The sequence below is a fragment of the Salmo salar genome, chromosome ssa09 (assembly GCF_905237065.1).
Source record: "Salmo salar chromosome ssa09, Ssal_v3.1, whole genome shotgun sequence".
NCBI classification, from domain to species: Eukaryota; Metazoa; Chordata; class Actinopteri; order Salmoniformes; family Salmonidae; genus Salmo; species Salmo salar.
The window spans coordinates 32563802-32591800 of NC_059450.1; the positions used below are offsets into that span (position 1 = coordinate 32563802).

At 51.1% G+C, this 27999-nt stretch overlaps 1 protein-coding gene across 2 annotated transcripts in view; it reads left to right on the top strand.

Moving 5' to 3' along the window:
* Positions 1 to 27999, top strand: part of LOC106611225 (neuronal PAS domain-containing protein 3) — a 478408-nt gene that overhangs the window by 111234 nt on the left and 339175 nt on the right. The window lies entirely within an intron of this gene.

The window sequence follows — 27999 nt, forward strand, 5'->3', positions numbered from 1 at the left end:
GGCAGGTAGGGGATGAGTCTGGTTGATTAGGTGTGGTGATGAACAGGTGAGTGAGGGCAGGTAGGAGATGAGTCTGGTTGATTACGTGTGGTGATGAACAGGTGAGTGAGGGCAGGTAGGGGATGAGTCTGGTTGATTAGGTGTGGTGATGAACATGTGAGTGAGGGCAGGTAGGGGATGTGAAGAGTGGATGGAGAGAAGCAGCGGAGTGAGGGCAGGTAGGGGATTTGAAGAGTTGATGGAGAGAAGCAGCGGAGTGAGGGCAGGTAGGGGATGTGAAGAGTGGATGGAGAGAAGCAGGGGAGTGAGGGCATGTAGGGGATGTGAAGAGTGGACAGAGAGAAGCAGGGGAGTGAGGGCAGGTACGGGATGTGAAGAGTGGACAGAGAGAAGCAGGGTAGTAAGGGCAGGTAGGGGATGTGAAGAGTGGACAGAGAGAAGCAGGGGAGTAAGGGCAGGTAGGGGATGTGAAGAGTGGACAGAGAGAAGCAGGGGAGTGAGGGCAGGTAGGGGATGTGAAGAGTGGACAGAGAGAAGCAGGGGGTGAGGGCAGGTAGGGGATGTGAAGAGTGGACAGAGAGAAGCAGGGGGTGAGGGCAGGTAGGGGATGTGAAGAGTGGACAGAGAGAAGCAGGGGGGAGGGCAGGTAGGGGATGTGAAGAGTGGACAGAGAGAAGCAGGGGGTGAGGGCAGGTAGGGGATGTGAAGAGTGGATAGAGAGAAGCAGTGGAGTGAAGGCAGGTAGGGGATGTGAAGAGTGGATGAGAGAAGCAGGGGAGTGAGGGCACGTAGGGGATGTGAAGAGTGGACAGAGAGAAGCAGGGGGGTGAGGGCAGGTAGAAGATGTGAAGAGTGGATGGAGAGAGGCAGGGGAGTGAGGGCAGGTAGGGGGATGTGAAGAGTGGACAGAGAGAAGCAGGGGGTGAGGGCAGGTAGGGGATGTGAAGAGTGGATGGAGAGAAGCAGGGGAGTGAGGGCAGGTAGGGGATGTGAAGAGTGGACAGAGAGAAGCAGGGCAGTGAGGGCAGGTAGGGGATGTGAAGAGTGGACAGAGAGAAGCAGGGGGTGAGGGCAGGTAGGGGATTTGAAGAGTGGATGGAGAGAAGCAGGGGGGTGAGGGCAGGTAGGGGCTGTGAAGAGTGGACAGAGAGAAGCAGGGGAGTCAGGGCAGGTAGGGGATGTGAAGACTGGACAGAGAGAAGCAGGGGAGTGAGGTCAGGTAGGGGATGTGAAGAGTGGACAGAGAGAAGCAGGGTAGTGAGGGCAGGTAGGGGATGTGAAGAGTGGACAGAGAGAAGCAGGGGTGTGAGGGCAGGTAGGGGATGTGAAGAGTAGACAGAGAGAAGCAGGGGTGTGAGGGCAGGTAGGGGATGTGAAGAGTGGACAGAGAGAGGCAGGGGAGTGAGGGCAGGTAGGAGATGTGACGAGTGGACAGAGAGAAGCAGGGGGTGAGGGCAGGTAGGGGATGTGAAGAGTAGACAGAGAGAAGCAGGGGTGTGAGGGCAGGTAGGGGATGTGAAGAGTGGACAGAGAGAGGCAGGGGAGTGAGGGCAGGTAGGAGATGTGACGAGTGGACAGAGAGAAGCAGGGGGTGAGGGCAGGTAGGAGATGTGAAGAGTGGATGGAGAGAAGCAGGGGAGTGGGTGCAGGTAGGGGATGTGAAGGGTGGATAGAGAGAAGCAGGGGAGTGAGGGCAGCTAGGGGATGTGAAGAGTGGACAGAGAGAAGCAGGGGGTGAGGGCAGGTAGGGGATGTGAAGAGTGGACAGAGAGAAGCAGGGTCGTGAGGGCAGGTAGGGGATGTGAAGAGTGGACGGAGAGAAGCAGGGGAGTGAGGGCATGTAGGGTACGTGAAGAGTGGACAGAGAGAAGCAGGGGTGAGGGCAGGTAGGGGATGTGAAGAGTGGACAGAGAGAAGCAGGGGGTTGAGGGCAGGTAGAAGATGTGAAGAGTGGATGGAGAGAAGCAGGGGAGTGAGGGCAGGTAGGGGATGTGAAGAGTAGACAGAGAGAAGCAGGGTAGTGAGGGCAGGTAGGGGATGTGAAGAGTGGATGGAGAGAAGCAGGAGGGTGAGGGCAGGTAGGGGATGTGAAGAGTAGACAGAGAGAAGCAGGGGAGTGAGGGCAGGTAGGGGATGTGAAGAGTAGACAGAGAGAAGCAGGGGAGTGAGGGCAGGTAGGGGATGTGAAGAGTAGACAGAGAGAAGCAGGGGAGTGAGGGCAGGTAGGGGATGTGAAGAGTGGATGGAGAGAAGCAGGGGGGTGAGGGCAGGTAGGGGATTTGAAGAGTGGACAGAGAGAGGCAGGGAGTGAGGGCAGGTAGGAGTTGTGAAGAGTGGACAGAGAGAAGCAGGGGAGTGATGGCAGGTAGGGGAGGTGAAGTGTGGATGGAGAGAAGCAGGGGAGTGAGGGCAGGTAGGAGATGTGAAGAGTGGACAGAGAGAAGCAGGGGGGTGAGGGCAGGTAGGGGATGTGAAGTGTGGATGGAGAGAAGCAGGGGAGTGAGGGCAGGTAGGAGATGTGAAGAGTGGACAGAGAGAAGCAGGGGGTGAGGGCAGGTAGGGGATGTGAAGTGTGGATGGAGAGAAGCAGGGGAGTGAGAGCAGGTAGTGGTTGTGAAGTGTGGATGGAGAGAAGCAGGGGAGTGAGGGCAGGTAGGGGGTGAGTCTGGATGATTGCGTGTGGTAATGAACAGGTGAGTGAGGGCAGGTAGGGGATGAGTCTGTTTGATTACGTGTGGTGATGAACAGGTGAGTGAGGGCAGGTAGGAGATGAGTCTGGTTGATTAGGTGTGGTGATGAACAGGTGAGTGAGGGCAGGTAGGAGATGAGTCTGGTTGATTAGGTGTGGTGATGAACAGGTGAGTGAGGGCAGGTAGGGGATGAGTCTGGTTGATTAGGTGTGGTGATGAACAGGTGAGTGAGGGCAGGTAGGGGATGAGTCTGGTTGATTACGTGTGGTGATGAACATGTGAGTGAGGGCAGGTAGGGGATGTGAAGAGTGGACGGAGAGAAGCAGGGGAGTGAGGGCAGGTAGGGGTTGTGAAGAGTGGACAGAGAGAAGCAGGGGAGTGATGGCAGGTAGGGGATGTGAAGAGTGGACAGAGAGAAGCAGGGGAGTGAGGGCAGGTAGGGGTTGTGAAGAGTGGACGGAGAGAAGCAGGGGAGTGAGGGCAGGTAGGGGATGTGAAGAGTGGACAGAGAGAAGCAGGGGGTGAGGGCAGGTAGGGGATGTGAAGTGTGGACGGAGAGAAGCAGGGGAGTGAGGGCAGGTAGGGGTTGTGAAGAGTGGATAGAGAGAAGCAGGGGGGTGATGGCAGGTAGGGGATGTGAAGAGTGGACAGAGAGAAGCAGGGTAGTGAGGGCAGGTAGGGGATGTGAAGAGTGGACAGAGAGAAGCAGGGGAGTGAGGGCAGGTAGGGGATGTGAGGAGTGGTTAGAGAGATGCAGGGAGGTGAGGGCAGGTAGGGGTTGTGAAGAGTGGACAGAGAGAAGCAGGGTAGTGAGGGCAGGTAGGGATGTGAAGAGTGGTTAGAGAGATGCAGGGAGTTGAGGGCAGGTAGGGGATGTGAAGAGTGGACAGAGAGAAGCAGGGGGGTGAGGGCAGGTAGGGGATGTGAAGAGTGGACAGAGAGAAGCAGGGTAGTGAGGGCAGGTAGGGATGTGAAGAGTGGTTAGAGAGATGCAGGGAGGTGAGGGCAGGTAGGGGATGTGAAGAGTGGACAGAGAGAAGCAGGGTAGTGAGGGCAGGTAGGGATGTGAAGAGTGGTTAGAGAGATGCAGGGAGGTGAGGGCAGGTAGGGGATGTGAAGAGTGGACAGAGAGAAGCAGGGGGTGAGGGCAGGTAGGAGATGTGAAGAGTGGATGGAGAGTAGCAGGGGAGTGGGTGCAGGTAGGGGATGTGAAGGGTGGATAGAGAGAAGCAGGGGAGTGAGGGCAGGTAGGGGATGTGAAAAGTGGATGGAGAGAAGCAGGGGAGTGAGGGCAGGTAGGGGATGAGTCTGGTTGATTACGTGTGGTGATGAACAGGTGAGTGAGGGCAGGTAGGGGATGAGTCTGGTTGATTACGTGTGGTGATGAACAGGTGAGTGATGGCAGGTAGGGGATGAGTCTGGTTGATTACGTGTTGTGATGAACAGGTGAGTGAGGGCAGGTAGGAGATGAGTCTGGTTGATTACGTGTGGTGATGAACAGGTGAGTGAGGGCAGGTAGGGGATGAGTCTGGTTGATTAGGTGTGGTGATGAACAGGTGAGTGAGGGCAGGTAGGGAATGAGTCTGGTTGATTACGTGTGGTGATGAACATGTGAGTGAGGGCAGGTAGGGGATGTGAAGAGTGGATGGAGAGAAGCAGCGGAGTGAGGGCAGGTAGGGGATTTGAAGAGTTGATGGAGAGAAGCAGCGGAGTGAGGGCAGGTAGGGGATGTGAAGAGTGGATGGAGAGAAGCAGGGGAGTGAGGGCATGTAGGGGATGTGAAGAGTGGACAGAGAGAAGCAGGGGAGTGAGGGCAGGTACGGGATGTGAAGAGTGGACAGAGAGAAGCAGGGTAGTAAGGGCAGGTAGGGGGATGTGAAGAGTGGACAGAGAGAAGCAGGGGAGTAAGGGCAGGTAGGGGATGTGAAGAGTGGACAGAGAGAAGCAGGGGAGTGAGGGCAGGTAGGGGATGTGAAGAGTGGACAGAGAGAAGCAGGGGGTGAGGGCAGGTAGGGGATGTGAAGAGTGGACAGAGAGAAGCAGGGGTGAGGGCAGGTAGGGGATGTGAAGAGTGGACAGAGAGAAGCAGGGGGAGGGCAGGTAGGGGATGTGAAGAGTGGACAGAGAGAAGCAGGGGGTGAGGGCAGGTAGGGGATGTGAAGAGTGGATAGAGAGAAGCAGTGGAGTGAAGGCAGGTAGGGGATGTGAAGAGTGGATGAGAGAAGCAGGGGAGTGAGGGCACGTAGGGGATGTGAAGAGTGGACAGAGAGAAGCAGGGGGGTGAGGGCAGGTAGAAGATGTGAAGAGTGGATGGAGAGAGGCAGGGGAGTGAGGGCAGGTAGGGGATGTGAAGAGTGGACAGAGAGAAGCAGGGGGTGAAGGCAGGTAGGGGATGTGAAGAGTGGACAGAGAGAAGCAGGGGAGTGAGGGCAGGTAGGAGATGTGAAGAGTGGATGGAGAGAAGCAGGGGAGTGAGGGCAGGTAGGGGATGTGAAGAGTGGACAGAGAGAAGCAGGGCAGTGAGGGCAGGTAGGGGATGTGAAGAGTGGACAGAGAGAAGCAGGGGGTGAGGGCAGGTAGGGGATTTGAAGAGTGGATGGAGAGAAGCAGGGGGGTGAGGGCAGGTAGGGGCTGTGAAGAGTGGACAGAGAGAAGCAGGGGAGTAAGGGCAGGTAGGGGATGTGAAGACTGGACAGAGAGAAGCAGGGGAGTGAGGTCAGGTAGGGGATGTGAAGAGTGGACAGAGAGAAGCAGGGTAGTGAGGGCAGGTAGGGGATGTGAAGAGTGGACAGAGAGAAGCAGGGGTGTGAGGGCAGGTAGGGGATGTGAAGAGTAGACAGAGAGAAGCAGGGGTGTGAGGGCAGGTAGGGGATGTGAAGAGTGGACAGAGAGAGGCAGGGGAGTGAGGGCAGGTAGGAGATGTGACGAGTGGACAGAGAGAAGCAGGGGGTGAGGGCAGGTAGGGGATGTGAAGAGTAGACAGAGAGAAGCAGGGGTGTGAGGGCAGGTAGGGGATGTGAAGAGTGGACAGAGAGAGGCAGGGGAGTGAGGGCAGGTAGGAGATGTGACGAGTGGACAGAGAGAAGCAGGGGGTGAGGGCAGGTAGGAGATGTGAAGAGTGGATGGAGAGAAGCAGGGGAGTGGGTGCAGGTAGGGGATGTGAAGGGTGGATAGAGAGAAGCAGGGGAGTGAGGGCAGCTAGGAGATGTGAAGAGTGGACAGAGAGAAGCAGGGGGGTGAGGGCAGGTAGGGGATGTGAAGAGTGGACAGAGAGAAGCAGGGTCGTGAGGGCAGGTAGGGGATGTGAAGAGTGGACGGAGAGAAGCAGGGGAGTGAGGGCATGTAGGGTACGTGAAGAGTGGACAGAGAGAAGCAGGGGTGAGGGCAGGTAGGGGATGTGAAGAGTGGATGGAGAGAAGCAGGGAAGTGAGGGCAGGTAGGAGATGTGAAGAGTGGATGGAGAGAAGCAGGGGGTGAGGGCAGGTAGGGGATGTGAAGAGTGGATGGAGAGAAGCAGGGGTGTGAGGGCAGGTAGGGGATGTGAAGAGTAGACTGAGAGAAGCAGGGGTGTGAGGGCAGGTAGGGGATGTGAAGAGTGGACAGAGAGAGGCAGGGGAGTGAGGGCAGGTAGGAGATGTGACGAGTGGACAGAGAGAAGCAGGGGGTGAGGGCAGGTAGGGGATGTGAAGAGTAGACAGAGAGAAGCAGGGGTGTGAGGGCAGGTAGGGGATGTGAAGAGTGGACAGAGAGAGGCAGGGGAGTGAGGGCAGGTAGGAGATGTGACGAGTGGACAGAGAGAAGCAGGGGGTGAGGGCAGGTAGGAGATGTGAAGAGTGGATGGAGAGAAGCAGGGGAGTGGGTGCAGGTAGGGGATGTGAAGGGTGGATAGAGAGAAGCAGGGGAGTGAGGGCAGCTAGGAGATGTGAAGAGTGGACAGAGAGAAGCAGGGGGTGAGGGCAGGTAGGGGATGTGAAGAGTGGACAGAGAGAAGCAGGGTCGTGAGGGCAGGTAGGGGGTGTGAAGGGTGGACGGAGAGAAGCAGGGGAGTGAGGGCAGGTAGGAGATGTGAAGAGTGGATGGAGAGAAGCAGGGGAGTGAGGGCAAGTAGGGGATGTGAAGAGTGGACAGAGAGAAGCAGGGGAGTGAGGGCAGGTAGGGGATGTGAAGAGTGGACAGAGAGAAGCAGGGGGGTGAGTGCAGGTAGGGGATGTGAAGAGTTGACAGAGAGAAGCAGGGGGTGAGGGCAGGTAGGGGATGTGAAGCGTGGATGAGAGAAGCAGGGGAGTGAGGGCAGGTAGGGGATGTGAAGAGTGGATAGAGAGAAGCAGGGGAGTGAGGGCAGGTAGGGAGATGTGAAGAGTGGATGAGAGAAGCAGGGGAGTGAGGGCAGGTAGGGGATGTGAAGAGTGGACAGAGAGAAGCAGGGGGTGAGGGCAGGTAGAAGAGGTGAAGAGTGGACAGAGAGAAGCAGGGGGGGTGAGGGCAGGTAGGAGATGTGAAGAGTGGATGGAGAGAAGCAGGGGGGTGAGGGCAGGTAGGGGATGTGAAGAGTGGACAGAGAGAAGCAGGGGGTGAGGGCAGGTAGAAGAGGTGAAGAGTGGACAGAGAGAAGCAGGGGGGTGAGGGCAGGTAGGAGATGTGAAGAGTGGATGGAGAGAAGCAGGGGGGTGAGGGCAGGTAGGGGATGTGAAGAGTGGATGGAGAGAAGCAGGGGGGTGAGGGCAGGTAGGGGATGTGAAGAGTGGACAGAGAGAAGCAGGGGTGTGAGGGCAGGTAGAAGATGTGAAGAGTGGATGGAGAGAAGCAGGGGAGTGAGGGCAGGTAGGGGATGTGAAGAGTAGACAGAGAGAAGCAGGGGAGTGAGGGCAGGTAGGGGATGTGAAGAGTGGATGGAGAGAAGCAGGGGGGTGAGGGCAGGTAGGAGATGTGAAGAGTGGATGGAGAGAAGCAGGGGGGTGAGGGCAGGTAGGGGATGTGAAGAGTAGACAGAGAGAAGCAGGGGAGTGAGGGCAGGTAGGGGATGTGAAGTGTAGACAGAGAGAAGCAGGGGAGTGAGGGCAGGTAGGGGATGTGAAGAGTAGACAGAGAGAAGCAGGGGAGTGAGGGCAGGTAGGGGATGTGAAGAGTGGACAGAGAGAGGCAGGGGAGTGAGGGCAGGTAGGGGATGTGAAGAGTAAACAGAGAGAAGCAGGGGTGTGAGGGCAGGTAGGGGATGTGAAGAGTGGACAGAGAGAGGCAGGGGAGTGAGGGCAGGTAGGAGTTGTGAAGAGTGGACAGAGAGAAGCAGGGGTATGAGGGCAGGTAGGGCATGTGAAGTGTGGATGGAGAGAAGCAGGGGAGTGAGGGCAGGTAGGGGTTGTGAAGAGTGGACAGAGAGAAGCAGGGGGTGAGGGCAGGTAGGGGATGTGAAGTGTGGATGGAGAGAAGCAGGGGAGTGAGGGCAGGTAGGGGTTGTGAAGTGTGGATGGAGAGAAGCAGGGGAGTGAGGGCAGGTATGGGATGTGAAGAGTGGACAGAGAGAAGCAGGGGGTGAGGGCATGTAGGGGATGTGAAGTGTGGATGGAGAGAAGCAGGGGAGTGAGGGCAGGTAGGAGATGAGTCTGGTTGATTACGTGTGGTGATGAACAGCTGAGTGAGGGCAGGTAGGGGATGAGTGTGGTTGATTAGGTGTGGTGATGAACAGGTGAGTGAAGTGGATATTATTGTACCTGTACATACAATAGTCTAGTGGCTGTTGATTAAATATGCTGAATTTATAAACAGAACTGACTTCATAAACATTTTAGAACAGGCACCAGCAGGTTCTTCAGATCGGTAGGGCAGAAAAAGTCGGGGGTATCGTATGAAACGGTACTACGGTTTTCTAAAACGTTGGTATCATAAGTATCATGATGTTTTGGTACCGTGATATTACCGTTACCGTGGTGCCAGTACAACGCTAAGTGAATCCAATCCCAAACCTCAATAACAACAAGTGGTTGTGTTGGTTAAATAACAGGGATTATTCTTCTCGCTTGATCTTTTTCTGTCTCTTTCTGACTTTATTTGTCAATTTAATGTTTGTGTGTGAAGTATTATTTCAGTTGAGATGGACAAGACCAATGATTAACAATCCCTCTTTGATAGTGCTTAGCATTGATTGAACTTATGCATAAACACACACACACACACACACACACACACACACACACACACGCACACGCACACAGACACACACAGCTCCTCCTATCTTCCTCCTCTCCGCTTGAGACATGCTGTATTTGTTGTACTTATTAGCGAATAGCAGAGGCCTGAGCTGGTTCTAGTTACACATGAAAGTGAAATGTGACTTCCTAAGCTTGTCATGTATCAAAATGTTGTGCTGGCAATTGTTAAAAAATGTTTTAGCTATGAAGCAGCCCGGCCATGCTTTTCAGCTGAGCTGCCAGAGATGGATTGCTTTCTGGAGATTTTGACAGGTGTAATTGTTAAGGCGTCATCTGTTCTTGTTTGAAAGACATTTTATCCAACTGTAGGACTTGCCTTCTAATCTTTCTCCCATCATTCCATTCTTTGCTTGCCACTAGACAAATCCCCTGTTATTGGAGCAGATGGTAGAGAAATCCATTCTCATGATAAGTTGCTACTAGTTTGCATTTAGATAACCTGCAAAATGTTTACAATTTACTACTGTGCCTCCAACCATAACTTCTCCTTTTCTTAGTATAGATTTGACTTACTTGAATCAAATTATATCAATCTTGATGATTATTTTAAAATAAGGGGTAAAGCAACACACAGCAAACAGGAACAAACGAAACAGGGTCCGGTAATGCATTTTGACTCTGGCCCAGAGTGCAATAGCTAGCAGCATCAAACAGCTGACAACAGAGGGTGATTTCATTTATTTAACCTTTATTTAACTGATCAGGTGAATCCAGGTGAAAGCTTAATCCCGTATTGATGTCACCTGTTAAATCCACTTCAATCAGTGTGGATGAAGGGGAGGAGACAGGTTACAGAAGGATTTTAAGCCTTGAGAAAATTGAGACATGGATTGTGTATGTGTGCCATTCAGAGGGTGAATGGACAAGACAAAAGATTGAAAAGTGCCTTTTTACGGGGTTTGGTTGTAGGTGTCATATGCATTGGTTTGAGTTTGTCAAGAACTGCAACGCTGCTGGGGTTTTCACAATCTGCAGTTTCCTGTGTGTATCAAGGATGGTCCACCACCCAAAGGACATCCAGCCAACTTTTATTTTTATTTTATTTATTTCACCTTTATTTAACCAGGTAGGCAAGTTGAGAACAAGTTCTCATTTACAATTGCGACCTGGCCAAGATAAAGCAAAGCAGTTCGACAACATACAAAAACACAGAGTTACACATGGAGTAAAACAACATACAATCAATGATGCAGTAGAAGAAAAAAAATAAGACTATATACAATGTGAGCAAATGATGTGAGATAAGGGAGGTAAAGGCAAAAAAATGCCATGGTGGCAAAGTAAATAAAGTATAGCAAGAAAAACACTGGAATGGTAGATTTGTAGTTTGAAGAAAGTTCAAAGATAAAATATAAATAATATGGTGCAAAGGAGCAAAATAAATAAAATAAATAAATACAGTAGGGGAAGAGGTAGTAGTTTGGGCTAAATTATAGATGGGCTATGTACAGGTGCAGTGATCTGTGAGCTGCTCTGACAGCTGGTGCTTAAAGCTAGTGAGGGAGATAAGTGTTTCCAGTTTCAGAGATTTTTGTAGTTCGTTCCAGTCATTGGCAGCAGAGAACTGGAAGGAGAGACGACCAAAGGAGGAGTTGGCTTTAGGGGTGACCAGAGAGATATACCTGCTGGAGCGCGTGCTACAGGTGGGTGCTGCTATGGTGACCAGTGAGCGGAGATAAGGGGGGGACTTTACCTAGCAGAGTCTTGTAGATGACCTGGAGCCAATGTGTTTGGCGACGATTATGAAGCGAAGGCCAGCCAACGAGAGCGTACAGGTCGCAGTGGTGGGTAGTATATGGGGCTTTGGTGACAAAACGGATGGCACTGTGATAGACTGCATCCAGCTTGTTGAGTAGGGTATTGGAAGCTATTTTGTAAATGACATCGCCGAAGTCGAGGATTGGTAGGATGGTCAGTTTTACGAGGGTATGTTTGGCAGCATGAGTGAAGGATGCTTTGTTGCGAAATAGGAAGCCAATTCGAGATTTCACTTTGGATTGGAGATGATTGATGTGAGTCTGGAAGGAGAGTTTACAGTCTAACCAGACACCTAGGTATTTGTAGTTGTCCACAAATTCTAAGTTAGAACCGTCCAGAGAAGTGATGCTGGACAGGCGGGCAGGTGCAGGCAGCGATCGGTTGAAGAGCATGCATTTAGTTTTACTTGTGTTTAGGAGCAGTTGGAGACCACGGAAGGAGAGTTGAATGGCATTGAAGCTCGTCTGGAGGGTTGTTAACACAGTGTCCAAAGAAGGGCCAGAAGTGTACAGAATGGTGTCGTCTGCGTAGAGGTGGATCAGAGATTCACCAGCAGCAAGAGCGACATCATTTATGTATACAGAGAAAAGAGTTGGCCCAAGAATTGAACCCTGTGGTACCCCCATAGAGACTGCCAGAGGTCCAGACAGTAGGCCCTCCGATTTGACACACTGAACTCTGTCAGAGAAGTAGTTGGTGAACCAGGCGACGCAATCGTTTGAGAAACCAAGGCTACTGAGTCTGCCGATGAGGATGTGGTGATTAACAGAGTCAAAAGCTTTGGCCAGGTCAATGAATACGGCAGCACAGTATTGTTTCTTATCGATGGCGGTTACGATGTCGTTTAGGACCTTGAGCGTGGCTGAGGTGCACCCATGACCAGCTCTGAAACCAGATTGCATAGCGGAGAGGGTGCGGTGGGATTCGAAATGGTCGGTAATCTGTTTGTTGACTTGGCTTTCGAAGACCTTAGAAAGGCAGGGTAGGATGGATATAGGTCTGTAGCAATTAGGGTCAAGAGTGTCACCTCCTTTGAAGAGGGGGATGACAGCAGCTGCTTTCCAATCTATGGGAATCTCAGACGACACGAAAGAGAGGTTGAACAGGCTAGTAATAGGGGTTGCAATAATTTCGGCAGATAATTTTAGAAAGAAAGGGTCCAGATTGTCAAGCCCAGCTGATTTGTAGGGGTCCAGATTTTGCAGCTCTTTCAGAACATCAGCTGAATGGATTTGGGAGAAGGAGAAATGGGGGAGGCTTGGGCGAGTAGCTGTGGGGGGTGCAGTGCTGTTGAATGCAGTAGGGGTAGTTAGGTGGAAAGCATGGCCAGCCGTAGAAAAATGCTTATTGAAATTCTCAATTATAGTGGGCTTATCGGTGGTGACAGAGTTTCCTATCCTCAGTGCAGTGGGCAGTTGGGAGGAGGTGTTCTTATTCTCCATGGACTTTACAATGTCCCAGAACTTTTTAGAGTTGGAGTTGCACAAAGCGAATTTCTGTTTGAAAAAGCTAGCCTTGGCGTTTCTAACTGCCTGTGTGTATTGGTTTCTAACTTCCCTAAAAAGTTGCATATCGCGGGGGCAGTTCGATGCTAATGCAGAACGCCACAGGATATTTTTGTGTTGGTTAAGGGCAGTCAGGTCTGGGGAGAACCAAGGGCTATATCTGTTCCTGGTTCTAAATTTCTTGAAAGGGGCATGCTTATTTAAGATGGAGAGGAAGGCGTTTAAAAAAAATAACCAGGCATCCTCTACTGACGGGATGAGGTCAATATCCTTCCAGGATACCAGGGCCAGGTCAATTAGAAAGGCTTGCTCGTTGAAATGTTTCAGGGAGCGTTCGACAGTGATGAGTGGAGGTCGTTTGACCGCTGACCCATTACGGGTGCAGGCAATGAGGCAGTGATCGCTGAGATCTTGGTTGAAAACAGCAGAGGTGTATTTAGAGGGCACGTTGGTTAGGATGATATCTATGAGGGTGCCAGTGTTTGCGGCTTTGGGGTTGTACCTGGTGGGTTCATTAATAATTTGTGTGAGATTGAGGGCATCAAGCTTGGATTGTAGGATGGCTGGGGTGTTAAGCATGTCCCAGTTTAGGTCACCTAGTAGCACGAGCTCTGAAGATAGATGGGGGGCAATCAGTTCACATATGGTGTCCAGAGCACAACTAGGGGCCGAGGGGGGTCTTTAGCAGGCGGCAACTGTGAGAGACTTGTTTTTGGAGAGGTGGATTTTTAAAAGTAGAAGTTCAAATTGTTTGGGTACAGACCTGGATAGCAGGACAGAACTCTGCAGGCTATCTCTGCAGTAGATTGCAACACCGCCCCCTTTGGTCGTTCTATCTTGTCTGAAAACGTTGTAGTTAGGGATGAAGATTTCAGAGTTTTTGGTGGACTTCCTAAGCCAAGATTCAGACACAGCTAGGACATCCGGGTTGGCGGAGTGTGCTAAAGCAGTGAATAAAACAAACTTAGGGAGGAGGCTTCTAATGTTAACATGCATGAAACCAAGGTTATTACGGTTACAGAAGTCATCAAAAGAGAGCGCCTGGGGAGTAGGAGTGGAGCCAGGCACTGCAGGGCCTGGATTCACCTCTACATCCCCAGAGGAGCAGAGAAGAATAAGTATGAGGGTACGGCTAAAAGCTATAAGAATTGGTCGTCTGTGACGTCCAGAATAGAGAGAAAAAGGAGCAGGTTTCTGGGGGCGATAAAATAGCTTCAAGGTATAATGTACAGACAAAGGTATGGTGGGATGTGAGTACAGAGGAGGTAAACCTAGGCATTTAGTGATAGTGAGAGAGATATTGTCTCTAGAAACATCATTGAAACCAGAAGAGGTCATAGCATGTGTGGGTGGAGGAACTGAGAGGTTGGATAAGGTATAATGAGCAGGGCTAGAGGCTCTACAGTGAAATAAGCCAATAAACACTAACCTGAACAGCAATGGAGAAGCCATATTGACATTAAGGAGAGGCATGCTTAGCCGAGTGATCAAAGGGTCCAGTGAGATTCAGACAGCTAGCCGGGCCATAGGTAGCAAGCTGGTGGAAGATGGGAGGGAGGTCTGTTTTTAGCCAGCTCGTGCGTTTCCGTCTGTGGTTTAGTGGGGTTCCGTGTGGAAGGGGGGACCTGTCCAAGTTGGCAAAATAGTTAGTTATAGTGGCCCAAGAAAAGTGTCCGATAGACCTATTCAGATCGCAGCCGAAAAGACAGCTAACGATTAGCGGGCCGCAGATGGGCGATCAGGTTACGTCGCGACGGAGGGACCAGTTGGATAACTCCCTCGGGCAGATAACGTCGGTGGTCCAGTCGTGAAGACCCGATGGGGCTCCGGATCGGCAGTAAAACGGGCCAGGATAGGTGAGTTGTAGCCCAGGAGACACTTCAGCTGGCTAGCTCAGGAATAGCCCAGGAGTGGCTGACGGAACTCTTCAGCTGGCTAGCTGGCTAGCTCCGTAATAATGTGTGTTAATTCCGTGACCGACGTTGCCAATAGTCACTCAGGTAGCAGCTAGTTAGCTGCAAGATCCAGGTGTAAATGTCCAGAGCCTGCGGTAGAAATCGGGGAAAGGAGAGAGAATAGGTCCGAGTCACGCTGTACAAAAACTGGCGATAGCTTTTCGAGCTAATGGATAGCTGAGGACAGCTAACCGTGGCTAGCTGAACTACAACGTTAGCCAGTGAACTTGAACTTGAACTTGAACTTGACACACAACTGTGGGAAGCATTAGAGTCAACATGGGCCATCACTGTGGAAATCTTTTGACACCTTGTAGTCCATGCCCTGACAAATTGAGGCTGTTCTGAGGGCAAAAGGAGGTGCAACTCAATATTAGGAAGGTATTGCTAATGTTTTATACGCTCAGTATATTGAGGCCCAATTTAGACTCTAGAATCTAGACTTCTCTCAAAGATTCAAATCACTCACTCTCCTCAAAGGAAAGAGTTTTCAGCCCCCTAAACATTTCAAGCACTTTTCTCTCTGCATAGCCACCGTTTCTAAAAATAGATTTTAACTGAACACAGGACAATCCTGTTTATGCTGTAGAATGGAAAGTATGTTTTAAAAACAGAAGATTAAAATGTGCTGTTCCGTGTAAATATGACCTTTTCCATTTTCACATCTTGCCTCAGTGGTGGGGGAATTGTAACATGAAATGAACAGTGTGTGTTTGTGGAAATGAAGAGTTGTAGTTGAAATGCTTGTGGACCTGTAGAGACCATGTAAACAAGGTATAGCTATAAAACACAACCCCATGGCTGAGGTGACAGATATCTCCTGAAAGGTGCTTTGTGTATAAATTATCGGTCTCCTTTCTCCGTCTTGTTGAGCAGGGATGAGTGCTAATTTGCATAATACTTTTAAGGACTGAAATGATACTGTCATGTAGCAGATTTAACATGCTAGCAAGGATTCTATTGCTTTGCAGCTAATTAGTATGTGAATTACAGCACATTTACATTTTAACTGCTGCTCATTTCCCTCCTCTCAGCCACAGAGAGACAGTTTAATACATTTGTCCGTTTCATGCCCAAAGAACAATTTGTATGTGGTAATGAGTGGTTTCTCTGAAATTCCAGGAGGTTTAACTCTCTTTGTTGTTTTGGCTGGAGTGGAAATGAAAACTCAGCATGATGAAGGGAAGGAAGAGGGCTGAAGGCTCTGTGGTCGTTGAATATTGAACATGGCCATGTCGTCGTTGTACTCAGTTATTTAAACATTGATAGCCAATTCCACCATGTCACATGTTAAATGTACAGTATAGTACTTACTGTACCATGCTGTGAACTGTCATCGTTTAGTTACCTTTAACCCCAATACATGTTACACTAACGTATTCATATTTTTGCAATATAGTTGCTTTTAGCACCTTATTTATAAACACTATAAGTACAGTAAGATAAAACATTGTTTTGTAAATGAATTGCAGCTTTAGTGCAGAATTGGTTATTCAAATATATTTCATGAGCAGGTTGACTGGGCAGATAAATGCCTCTAACCAGGTCTGGAAAATCTGAAATCAAGGTCTGTGTCCCAAATGGCAACCTAGGCTATTCCTATATATTGTACTAGTTTTGACTAGGGCCAGAAGTAGTACACTACAGGGGATAGGCTGCCATTTGGGACACACAGCTAGAAACAGTGCCCTGCTGTAAGTGTACACTCATGGAAAACTCATTCTAGCTGCAGCAGTCATGTTTCATATACCCTTGATTTATGGTTGAAGGAGAAGATTTGCATCAGAACATAAACTCATTTTGGGAAATGACACCATCGTATCACCTTTTCAGTTTTTCCTACCCTTCAACCATATCTTAGGAATCCAGGATTTGCTTCTGTAGCATATTACTCTTTCTGAGAGAGGGACTCAAATAAAGGCGCTTTGTGATGACAGTTGTGGAAAATATGTGTTGCCATATACAGTGGTGGTGGAGTAATCTATGTTGACCACCATTTAAACAATATGAGTTATCCTCTATATAGTGCACTGCTTTTTACCAGAGCCCTATGGGCATTATATGGGCCCTGGTCAAAAGTTGTGCATTATATAGGGTATAGGGTGCCATCTGGGACGAAGCCAGAGTGACCAGGTCACCAGATAGCTGTCTGCTGAGGTAGCTAGTCTACTTATCACACCTCTTGTTTCCTCAGGAATCTTTCAAACCAACAGGAAATTAAACAAGGACCGACAGAGCAGTGTGTGTACCCTACTTCCATGTGTTATTTCAAACTGGATATCTCTAATGAAAATCATAGGCGTCAGGAGGCATGATGAAGGTTCTGCTGAGAAGCCTCTGCTGAGAGGCCTCTGGGTGCTACACGTTGTAATCATCTGATTTGGACGCTTTGGGGCCCATCACTTGATACTTTGTTTGTGTCCCAAATGTCATCCTGTTCCCTATTGAGTGCACTACTTTTGACTCGGGCCCATAGGACTTTTGTCAAAAGTAGTGCACTATATAGGGAATTGGGTTCCATTTGGGATGTGACTTTGTCAGGATGTGGTTGTTGCTCACTGCAGCAGCCGAACCCACACAACTCCTGATCCCCATCTGAAATCAAGGACAAATTGGCAATTCAACAGACTGAACTCAAAATGGTTACAAAAGGCCACACTCAGACTAATTGTGATTAGAGCAAAAACTTTGATTTCCTTCTTTCCTACCATTATTTGTCAAAATATGGGCTTGGTCCTTTCTGTGTTGCCTTTCCATCATTTACTTTCATGATTATCTTGTCTCTCTCCTGTCTCCTCTCTCCTCTCTCCTGTCTCCTCTCTCCTCTCTCCTGTCTTTTCTCTCCTTTCTCTTCTCTCTCTTCTCTCTCTTCTCTCTCTTCTCTCTCTCCTCTCCTCTCCTCTCCTCTCCTCTCCTCTCCTCTCCTCTCCTCTCCTCTCCTCTCCTCTCCTCTCCTCTCCTCTCCTCTCCTCTCCTCTCCTCTCCTCTCTCCTTTCTCTTGTCTCTCCTCTCTCCTCCCTTCTCTCTTTTATGTCCTCTCTTTTGTCTCCTCTCTCCTCTCTCTTCTCTCTTTCTCCTTTCTTTTATCTCTCCTCTCTCCTCCCTTCTATCTTTTATGTCCTCTCTCCTCTCTCCTCTCTTCTCTCTCTCTTCTCTCTCTCCCTCTTTTCTCTCTCCTCTTTTCTCTCTCCTCTCTTCTCTCTCCTCTCTTCTCTCTCATCTTCTCCCTTCTCTCTTTTATGTCCTTTCTTCTCTCTTCTCTCTCTTCACTCTCCTCTTGTATCTCTCCTCTCTCTTTTCTCTCCTATTTTCTCTCACCTCTCTCTTCTCTCTTCTCTCTCCTCTCTTCTCTCTCCTCTTTTCTCTCTCCTATCTCTCTCCTCTCCCTCCTCTCTCTCCTCTCTCCTCTCGTCTCTCTTCTCTGTCTTCTCTCCTCTCTCCTCTTTTCTCTCTCCTCTCTCTCCTTTCTCTCCTCCCTCTTCTCTCTCCTCTCTCCTCTCTTCTCTTCTCTCTCCTTTCTGTTCTCTTGCTATTTCCTTTATCCCTCCTCTCCTCTGTTATTATTCCAGTAAGTATTTAGTAGCGCACTAGTGTGTGTGTGTGTGTGTGCGTGTGTGTGCGTGCGTGCGTGCGTGTGTGTGCCTGTGTGCGTGCGTGTGTGCGTGCGTGCGTGTGTGTGCCTGTGTGCGTGTGCGTGTGTGTGTGCGTGTGCGTGTGTGTGTGTGTGTGTGTGTGTGTGTGTGAGTGCGTCTTGTAGTTAGACTCTCAGCTAAGTGAGTCCACATCATGTAGTCAGGACTGTATGTTGTGTTTCTCCTGTGCCACTGTTTTAGCAGGAACAACAGTGTTGACTAATGCTCTAATACATTTGGACTCTCCAGTTGTCTCTCTCTATTGCACTCCCCTTTCCCTTCTGGGCAAGAGGAAAACATATGGGAGAATGCTGTTCATTGAATACAGCTCAGTGTTCAACACCATAGTGCCCTCCAAGCTAAACACTAAGCTAAGGACCCTGGGACTGAACCCTCCCTCTGCATCCTGGACTTCCTGATAGGCCACCCCCAGGAGGTGAGGGTAGGCAACAACACACCCGCCACGCTGACCCTCAACACGGGGTCCCTCAGGGGTGCGTGCTTAGTCCTTTCCTGTACTCCCTGTTCACCCACGACTGCGTGGACGCGCACAACTCCAACCCCATCATTATGTTTGCCAACGATACGACGGTGGTAGGCTTGATCACAGATGGCAATGAGATAGCCTATAGGGAGGAGGTCAGAGACCTGCCAGTGTGGTACAAGAACATCAGCCTCTCCCTCAACGTCAGCAAGACAAAGCAACTGATCGTGGACTACATGAAACGTGAGGGTTGAGCTCGCCCCCATTCACATCGACAGGGCTGTAGTGGAGTGGGTCAAGAGCTTCATGTACCTTGGTGTCCACATCACTATCATGGTCCACACAGTCGTGAAGAGGGCACGACAAGGCCTCTTATCCCTCAGGAGGATGAAAAGATTTGGTATGGACCCTCAGATCCTTAAAAGGTTCTACAGCTGCACCATTGAGAGCATCTTGACTGGCTGCATCACCACTTGGTATGGTAACTGCTTTGTATCTGACCGCAAGGCGCTGCAGAGGGTAGTGCGTACAGTACATCACTGGGCTCGATCTCCCTGCCATACAGGACCTCTATACCAGGTGGTGTCAGAGGAAGGCCCTAAAAATTGTCAAAGACTCCAGCCACCCAAGTCATAGACTGTTCTCTCTGCTACCACACGGCAAGTGGTACCGATGCACCAAGTCTGGAACCAACAGGACCCTGAACAGCTTCTACCCCCAACCATGAGACTGATAAATAGTTAGTTAAACAGTTTACCAAATAGCTGGCCGGACTCTCTGCATTGACCCTTTTTGCACAAACTTTTTTGTCTCATCACATAAACTGCTGCTACTGTCACTTAATTCCTAGTTATATGTACATATCCACCTCTATTACCTCATACACCTGCACATCAACTCGTTACGGGTTCATTTCCTCTACTCTTCCAGCCAGTAAAGTGGAGTTAAGTTGATTTTTACACAAGCTGGCATCCTTAACCATGTTGTCTCTCTAACCAGACCAGAGAGGGAGGTAGCTGGTAGTAGTAACAGTATGTACAGCATCTGAGCTGTGGCCTGGTCTGCCCCTGACCAGAAGGAAGAAGGGAAGACAGAGAAGGTAAGGGGGGGGATTACCATGGTGATGAGGTATGTTGTTGCCCTCCTCCAAGGTGGAGTGTCTTGGGCCTAGAGGCTGAACAGGAGCTGGTATTAGCAGGCCTCTCCCAGTAAGGGACGCTGTGGAGAAACAACGTGAACATCTCTTAAAGCCTATAAGGAGAGAAGAACAGTATGGACCACAGCCATATATACACAGTACATATATGGAAATATGTACAGTACCAGTACCAGTCAAACATTTGGACATACCTACTCATTCCAGGGTTTTTCTTAATTTTTTACTATTTTTCATGAGAGCCAGTTTCATCATAGCGCTTGATGGTTTTTGCGACTGCACTTTAAGAAACATTCAAAGTTCTTGAAATGTTCCATATTGACTGACCTTCATGTTTTAAAGTAATGATGAACTGTCTTTTCTCTTTGGTTATTTGAGCTGTTCTTGCCAAAATATGGCTATCTTCTGTATACCACCTCTACCTTGTCACAACACAAATGCATTAAGAAGGAAAAGTTTTGGAAAGGGACAGTAAGTGAGCATTTCACTGTTAGTCTGCACCTGTTGTTTATGAAGCCTTTGATGAATTGATTTGATTTGACTGAGTCTACCTGAGCAAAGAGCTTATAGCTCCCCATGTTCCTGAAAAGGCCTCGTCTAAGGGATCGTCCCAAATGGCACCCTATTTCCTTTATGGTGCGCTTTTTTGACCAGGGCCTATAGAGCTCTGGTCAAAAGTAGTGCACTATGTAGAGAATAGGCTGCCATTTGGGACGTAGCCCTAGTGTTATACTGTACTGGGTCCCTATGGGAGATGCAGTGTTAGGGATCCACCAGGAAAACAACTGTCTGGTCCTCCCCAGGCATGGAACACCTCACAGAAGAGAGATGAGAAGTTCTGTAAAAATACAGTCATATTGGAAAATATGTGGACATAGATTTACAGTCACTACAAACAGTACTGTAATATTCAGTCATTCAGCCATAGACAGCCATTGGATAGCTGTAAATATGTAGCAGTCAGTATGATATTAGTTCAGGGTCTCCTTCTGAAAGGAGGCTTGCTGCTGTGTTGTGATTGAAATGGCTAAACAGCGGCTTGCTGAACGCCCCTCTTAATGTGCTTGTCTAAACAGTAGACCCTGCCGTGTTTGACGTCTTTACTAATTTGAGTTCAGAAACCCCATGGCTCTTAGAGCTAGGGATGTTGAGGGCCATGTTTTCCGTACCACAAACATAACTGCTCTTTGACTTTCACCTTACAGTAACATATTGGTCAGACCAGACCAGGCCCCAGCCACAGTAAGAGAACTGTGGTGGATAATGGCTTGCAGTGTTTTTCTACTTTAAAGCCTTCCAGCTGAGTGGCCACAGTTAGTATTGAGGTTACCCCTCTGATGTGTGCGGAGGCAACAAAGCCAAGCCCATCACAGCCAACCCCAGCCCATCTCACCCCAGTCCATCTCAGTCTGTCCCAGCCCCTCTCAGCCCTTCCCAGATCCTCTCAGCCATTCCCAGCCCCTCCCAGATCCTCTCAGCCATTCCCAGCCCCTCCCAGCACATCTCAGCCTTTCCCAGCCCCTCCCAGCCCTTCCCAACTCCTCTCAGCCCTTCCCAGCCCCTCCCAGCCCTTCCCAGCCCCTCCCAGCCCCTCCCAGCCCCTCCCAGCCCTTCCCAGCCCCTCCCAGCCCTTCCCAGCTCCTCTCAGCCCTTCCCAGCCCCTCCCAGCACATCTCAGCCCTTCCCAGCCCCTCCCAGCCCTTCCCAGCTCCTCTCAGCCCTTCCCAGCCCCTCCCAGCTCCTCTCAGCCCTTCCCTGCCCTTCCCAGCCCCTCCCAGCCCTTCCCAGCTCCTCCCAGCCCTTCCCAGCTCCTCTCAGCCCCTCCCAGCCCCTGCCAGCCCTTCCCAGCTCCTCTCAGCCCTTCCCAGCCTCTTTCAGCCCTTCTCAGCCCCCTCCCAGCCCTTCCCAGCTCCTCTCAGCCCTTCCCAGCCCCTCCCAGCACATCTCAGCCCTTCCCAGCCCCTCCCAGCCCTTCCCAGATCCTCTCAGCCATTCCCAGCCCCTCCCAGCACATCTCAGCCCTTCCCAGCCCCTCCCAGCCCTTCCCAGATCCTCTCAGCCATTCCCAGCCCCTCCCAGCACATCTCAGCCCTTCCCAGCCCCTCCCAGCCCTTCCCAGCTCCTCTCAGCCCTTCCCAGCCCCTCCCAGCACATCTCAGCCCTTCCCAGCCCCTCCCAGCCCTTCCCAGATCCTCTCAGCCATTCCCAGCCCCTCCCAGCTCCTCTCAGCCCCTCCCAGCCCTTCCCAGCTCCTCTCAGGCCTTCCCAGCCCCTCCCAGCCCTTCCCAGCTCCTTTCAGCCCCTCCCAGCCCCTGCCAGCCCTTCCCAGCTCCTCTCAGCCCTTCCCATCCTCTTTCAGCCCTTCTCAGCCCCTCCCAGCCCTTCCCAGCTCCTCTTAGCCCTTCCCAGCCCCTCCCAGCACATCTCAGCCCTTCCCAGCCCCTCCCAGCCCTTCCCAGATCCTCTCAGCCATTCCCAGCCCCTCCCAGCACATCTCAGCCCTTCCCAGCCCCTCACAGCCCTTCCCAGCTCCTCTCAGGCCTTCCCAGCCCCTCCCAGCCCTTCCCAGCCCCTCCCAGCCCTTCCCATCCCCTCCCAGCCCTTCCGAGCTCCTCTCAGCCCTTCCCAGCCCCTCCCAGCACATCTCAGCCCTTCCCAGCCCTTCCCAGCTCCTCTCAGCCCTTCCCAGCCCCTCCCAGCACATCTCAGCCCTTCCCAGCCCCTCCCAGCCCTTCCCAGCTCCTCTCAGCCCTTCCCAGCCCCTCCCAGCTCCTCTCAGCCCTTCCCTGCCCTTCCCAGCCCCTCCCAGCCCTTCCCAGCTCCTCTCAGCCCTTCCCAGCCCTTCCCAGCTCCTCTCAGCCCCTCCCAGCCCCTGCCAGCCCTTCCCAGCTCCTCTCAGCCCTTCCCAGCCTCTTTCAGCCCTTCTCAGCCCCTCCCAGCCCTTCCCAGCTCCTCTCAGCCATTCCCAGCCCCTCCCAGCACATCTCAGCCCTTCCCAGCCCCTCCCAGCCCTTCCCAGCTCCTCTCAGCCCTTCCCAGCCCCTCCCAGCCCTTCCCAGCTCCTCTCAGCCCCTCCCAGCCCCTGCCAGCCCTTCCCAGCTCCTCTCAGCCCTTCCCATCCTCTTTCAGCCCTTCTCAGCCCCTCCCAGCCCTTCCCAGCTCCTCTTAGCCCTTCTCAGCCCTTCCCAGCCCCTCCCAGCCCTTCCCAGATCCTCTCAGCCATTCCCAGCCCCTCCCAGCACATCTCAGCCCTTCCCAGCCCCTCCCAGCCCTTCCCAGCTCCTCTCAGGCCTTCCCAGCCCCTCCCAGCCCTTCCCAGCTCCTCCCAGCCCCTCCCAGCCCCTGCCAGCCCTTCCCAGCTCCTCTCAGCCCTTCCCATCCTCTTTCAGCCCTTCTCAGCCCCTCCCAGCCCCTCCCAGCTCCTCTTAGCCCTTCCCAGCCCCTCCCAGCACATCTCAGCCCCTTCCCAGCCCCTCCCAGCCCTTCCCAGATCCTCTCAGCCATTCCCAGCCCCTCCCAGCACATCTCAGCCCTTCCCAGCCCCTCCCAGCCCTTCCCAGCTCCTCTCAGCCCTTCCCAGCCCCTCCCAGCCCTTCCCAGCCCCTCCCAGCCCTTCCCATCCCCTCCCAGCCCTTCCGAGCTCCTCTCAGCCCTTCCCAGCCCCTCCCAGCACATCTCAGCCCTTCCCAGCCCTTCCCAGCTCCTCTCAGCCCTTCCCAGCCCCTCCCAGCACATCTCAGCCCTTCCCAGCCCCTCCCAGCCCTTCCCAGCTCCTCTCAGCCCTTCCCAGCCCCTCCCAGCTCCTCTCAGCCCTTCCCTGCCCTTCCCAGCCCCTCCCAGCCCTTCCCAGCTCCTCTCAGCCCTTCCCAGCTCCTCTCAGCCCCTCCCAGCCCCTGCCAGCCCTTCCCAGCTCCTCTCAGCCCTTCCCAGCCTCTTTCAGCCCTTCTCAGCCCCTCCCAGCCCTTCCCAGATCCTCTCAGCCATTCCCAGCCCCTCCCAGCCCTTCCCAGATCCTCTCAGCCATTCCCAGCCACTCCCAGCACATCTCAGCCCTTCCCAGCCCCTCCCAGCCCTTCCCAGCTCCTCTCAGCCCTTCCCAGCCCCTCCCAGCCCTTCCCAGCCCCTCCCAGCCCTTCCCAGCCCCTCCCAGCCCTTCCCATCCCCTCCCAGCCCTTCCCAGCTCCTCTCAGCCCTTCCCAGCACATCCCAGCCCTTCCCAGCCCTTCCCAGCTCCTCTCAGCCCTTCCCAGCCCCTCCCAGCTCCTCTCAGCCCTTCCCAGCCCTCCCCAGCCCCTCCCAGCCCTTCCCAGCTCCTCTCAGCCCTTCCCAGCCCTTCCCAGCTCCTCCCAGCCCCTCCCAGCCCCTGCCAGCCCTTCCCAGCTCCTCTCAGCCCTTCCCAGCCTCTTTCAGCCCTTCTCAGCCCCTCCCAGCCCTTCCCAGCTCCTCTCAGCCCATCCCAGCCCCTCCCAGCACATCTCAGCCCTTCCCAGCCCCTCCCAGCACATCCCAGCCATTCCCAGCCCCTCCCAGTTCTTCCCAGCTCCTCTCAGCCCTTTCCAGCCCTTCCCAGCTCCTCTCAGCCCTTCCCAGCTCCTCTCAGCCCTTCCCAGCCCTTCCCAGCCCCTCTCAGCCCTTCCCAGCCCCTCCCAGCACCTCTCAGCCCCTCCCAGCCCAGCCAACCCCAGCCCCTCATCCCAGCCCCTCCCAGCCCATCAAAGCTCATCCCACCCTTCCCCCTCCCAGCCCAGCCTCTCGTCCCAGCCCCGCCTCTCATCCCAGCCCCTCCCAGCCAATTCCTCCCTCTTCCGCTCACAGCCCAGCCAACCCCAGCCCAGCCCACTCAGCTTTCCTTTCACTGTCTAGTTGCCAACATTAGCCTCAGACAGCCAATCATTACACAGGAAATAACACCATATGCAGGGCAATTATTTTTGTGAAAAATGACTCAGGGTTTTTATTTGTGATAAACCCCCTTTCTTAGCGGAGAAATAGGATGCACAGCCGGCCCTTTCACGTCTGAGTGGAGGACTCATTCATATTTATGGCCTGCTTTGCAAAGAACATTTGATAAGCTGTCTGGTTGAAAATTAAGTTTGACTTCATTTAAAAACGCATACAAAAATTTTCACCAAATTAAAGGAAGGAAAAATCTTTGTTCATATTTTAATAAAAAAGGTAAAGAAAAGTATTGGAATGTAAAGAAGGGCAGAAGAGGGGGGTGAACTTTAAAATGTATAGAAATACGGACAGAATAGGATGGCAGTTGATATAGTTTAGCTGTTGATTATTCTGAAAGGCAAAGTAAATGTATACTGTAGGGCTGTCTGTGGTGCTCTCATCACACCAACACACCGTCACACACACACTGTCACGTTTGTGTGTAGAGAAGGACCAAGGCACAGCGTGAGTATCGTTCCACATCTTTATTAATATGTGAAACTTAGCCAGACATACTATAAACAAAAAAAACAAACCGTGACGACAGAGGTGCAACATGCACTAACTCAAAATAAGATCCCACAAACAACAGGTGGGAAAAGGCTGCCTAAATATGATCCCCAATCAGAGACAACGATAGACAGCTGCCTCTGATTGGGAACCATATCAGGCCAACATAGAAGTACATAACATAGATTTCCCACCCTAGTCACACCCTGACCTAACCAAATAGAAAATAAAAGGGATCTCTAAGGTCAGGACGTGACACACACACACACACACACACACACACACACACACACACACACACACACACACACACATACCTGTACACACACTCTTTTACTGAAACATAGGGTTCAGTCCTGTCTTCCTAACCCCAGGATGTCTTCAGGAGAGGTAGAGAGAGGGAGGCAAACCTTGAGATGTCCAGAGAGGAACTGAACAGGCTTTATTCCAGCAATAAATGTGAATCTGTGGACTGTTTTATTTGTACCTGGGTGTCAACGTGAGGCTATAATGTGTGATATTTTTGAGCAGTTGGACTGGAACAGAATGAGATGCCTAAAGCTGCATTATGTAACTTTCTGGGTGACCCGACCAAATTCACATAGAAATGCCAGTTATAGGTCTCTCATTCTTATTGAATGCAAGTCTAAGATGCAGTAGATATGCTAGAAGATGTTTTTGCATATTTTACTTTCGGTTTTGTACACCAGCTTCAAACAGATTGCAAAAATCACTGAAGCTGGAGACCCATATCTCCCTCACTAACTTTAAGCACAAGCTGTCAGAGCAGCTCACAGATCACTGCACCTGTACATAGCCCATCTGTAAATAGACCATCCAACTACCGCATCCCCATACTGTTATTTAATTTTTTTGCACCTTTGCACCCGAGTATCTCTACTTGCACATTCATCTTCTGCACATCTATCACTCCAGTGTTAATTGCTAAATTGTAATTATTTCGCCACTATGGCCTATTTATTGCCTTACTTCCCTTATCTCACCTCATTTGCACACACTGTATATACACTGCTCAAAAAAATAAAGGGAACACTAAAATAACACATCCTAGATCTGAATGAATGAAATAATCTTATTAAATACTTTTTTCTTTACATAGTTGAATGTGCTGACAACAAAATCACACAAAAATAATCAATGGAAATCCAATTTATCAACCCATGGAGGTCTGGATTTGGAGTCACACTCAAAATTAAAGTGGAAAACCACACTACAGGCTGATCCAACTTTGATGTAATGTCCTTAAAACAAGTCAAAATGAGGCTCAATAGTGTGTGTGGCCTCCACGTGCCTGTATGACCTCCCTACAACGCCTGGGCATGCTCCTGATGAGGTGGTGGATGGTCTCCTGAGGGATCTCCTCCCAGACCTGGACTAAAGCATCCGCCAACTCCTGGACAGTCTGTGGTGCAACGTGGCGTTGGTGGATGGAGCGAGACATGATGTCCCAGATGTGCTCAATTGGATTCAGGTCTGGGGAACGGGCGGGCCAGTCCATAGCATCAATGCCTTCCTCTTGCAGGAACTGCTGACACACTCCAGCCACATGAGGTCTAGCATTGTCTTGCATTAGGAGGAACCCAGGGCCAACCGCACCAGCATATGGTCTCACAAGGGGTCTGAGGATCTCATCTCGGTACCTAATGGCAGTCCGGCTACCTCTGGCGAGCACATGGAGGGCTGTGCGGCCCCCCAAAGAAATGCCACCCCACACCATGACTGACCCACCGCCAAACCGGTCATGCTGGAGGATGTTGCAGGCAGCAGAACGTTCTCCACGGCGTCTCCAGACTCTGTCACGTCTGTCACGTGCTCAGTGTGAACCTGCTTTCATCTGTGAAGAGCACAGGGCGCCAGTGGCGAATTTGCCAATCTTGGTGTTCTCTGGCAAATGCCAAACGTCCTGCACGTGTTGGGCTGTAAGCACAACCCCCACCTGTGGACGTCGGGCCCTCATACCACCCTCATGGAGTCTGTTTCTGACCGTTTGAGCAGACACATGCACATTTGTGGCCTGCTGGAGGTAATTTTGCAGGGCTCTGGCAGTGCTCCTCCTGTTCCTCCTTGCATAAAGGCGGAGGTAGCGGTCCTGCTGCTGGGTTGTTGCCCTCCTATGGCCTCCTCCACGTCTCCTGATGTACTGGCCTGTCTCCTGGTAGCGCCTCCATGCTCTGGACATTACGCTGACAGACACAGCAAACCTTCGTGGCACAGCTCGCATTCATGTGCCATCCTGGATGAGCTGCACTACCTGAGCCACTTGTGTGGGTTGTAGACTCCGTCTCATGCTACCACTAGAGTGAAAGCACTGCCAGCGTTCAAAAGTGACCAAAACATCAGCCAGGAAGCATAGGAACTGAGAAGTGGTCTGTGGTCACCACCTGCAGAACCACTCCTTTATTGGGGGTGTCTTGCTAATTGCCTATAATTTCCACCTGTTGTCTATTCCATTTGCACAACAGCCTGTGAAATGTATTGTCAATCAGTGTTGCTTCCTAAGTGGACAGTTTGATTTCACAGAAGTGTGATTGACTTGGAGTTACATTGTGTTGTTTAAGTGTTCCCTTTATTTTTTTGAGCAGTATATATATATATATATATATATATATATATATTTTTTTTTCTATTGTGTTATTGAATGTATGTTTGTCTATCCTATGTGTAACTCTGTGTTGTTGTTTGTGTCGCACTGCTTTGCTTGATCTTGGCCAGGTTGCAGTTGTAAATGAGAACTTGTTCTCAACTAGCCTACCTGGTTAAATAAAGGTGGAATAAAAATAAAAACAAACAGATGAAAATACAATATTTTTGGTTATGGAAAATATATGTCACAGTGGTTTAGATGGTACAATGATTCTCTACACTATTCCATTGCTTGTTTTGTCAGATAAACTGAAATTAGGCAAACTATTATAATTTTAGCAACCAGGAAAGGGCGGCGTTATGTCTGCATAGTGCAACTTTAAGGTCATCAATACATACACTGAAAGGCTCCATGCAATATGTTTAACTAATATGTACTTAAATAGTTATTATTAACATATACATTGTATTTACAGATCATTCCTTGGAAGTCATTGTTACTGTACAGTTTACACATGCTATTTATCCACCGGCTCATTGACTGAATGTTTTAAACTGATC